Here is a 1,430-nt window from a genome sequence, read left to right as displayed (position 1 = left end):
GCTTATTAATATTCCTACGTCATAATTGGGGGGCGTGATTTTAGGTAGATTTATTTCCTTAATTATTCCTACGTCATATCCGTCAGAAAGTGTACACCCATAAAACCCTGAACAACAAGGCCGCCCATAAAGACCCCCACCCCTCTGAAGGCAACGCCCCGAAACTCTCCTCTCTATTTAAGAACCCGCGCTGCTTTTAGGCAATACCTCTTTAATTCTCAGCATCTGAAACATCCCGCTTCTTCAACATGTCCAGCGACATCAACATGAAACCCCGCAAGAAACAATCCCGGGCAAGGGTTCCTGTACTCACCAATTTGAAGATTGAACGCTCCTGGGTGTTGTTCTGGGGGGGTCGACGGGGTTACCGCTTTAAAAGGGATCCCAGCTATGTTGGAGTGGAGCTTTATGCTTTGGGAGAGAAGGAGGGTACGTTGGAACCTTTTGAGACGGTGATTGAATACTCTTATGAGGACTGGTTGAAGGTGATGGCATGGAGAGACCAGGGGCTTGTGGATAAGACTCTAGAAGGCTTGCAAGAGGTTCCAAGAGAAGGCGAAACGGAGTCTCCGACTCAGAGTTTTGAAAGGTGTGAATGGGAAAGCTTGCAGAACTACGGTACAGTGGTGAAGAGTCTATCTCTAACTACTGATCGTAAGGTTTTGTTTAGCAGTACCCTGATTACAAACCCTATTGAAGGGGTTGTGGAGGATCCAGAAAAACAGGTTACTAAAATTATGTTTGACGCCGTGGACTGGCCGTTCTTGAAAGAGGTCATAAACTGTATAAATGATGGTTTTGACATCTTGACCAAATGTTCACAACTGGATTCTGTTAGAAGGAGAATATGCTGGATTATGGATTATAGATCCCCCTTGAATGACGACGACGATGATAAAACAGACGACCTGTGGGGGGTTGGAGGGGGGTCTGACGGCTCAGGGTCTACTCTCTTCTAAGAGGGCGGTGTGTCGTGACGTAGTGAAGAGATAGGATAAAAGGCGCAACAATTCATTCATGGTTTAAAATTAAAGAGAATGTCTTACCCCAAAGCTGCGGACGTCGACAGGCTCTACAGGCCTCTTCAAACCCGGGATCAACCCTGGTTCTATTCCCCAGATTTTGTATACACTCCGGAACCCTCTGACTGCGGTTACCCTCCAAGACCTCAGACCCCGGTCCCTCAGGACGAAACAACATGCGGGGCGATGGATGTCCAAATGAGTCTCGTGGATCCCCAGCCTCTGGAGCTCATGGAGGGCCTCGATTTTGCCGAACTGTCTACCGTCTGTGCGTCTCAGGAGGGGGTCAGTCCAATGGATGTAGAAACACCCCACAAACCACCAGGCGACCCAATGAGCATCGGACTGTCTCGGGGGCGTGATGAAGACGCAGGATTTATGCCCGGGGTATGTGGCCAAGTAAGCAGA

This window comes from Amia ocellicauda, chromosome 8 (assembly GCF_036373705.1).
Source record: "Amia ocellicauda isolate fAmiCal2 chromosome 8, fAmiCal2.hap1, whole genome shotgun sequence".
Classification (NCBI taxonomy): Eukaryota; Metazoa; Chordata; class Actinopteri; order Amiiformes; family Amiidae; genus Amia; species Amia ocellicauda.
The sequence above is the reverse complement of the archived record's forward strand: the minus strand, read 5'-3'. Positions refer to the sequence as shown.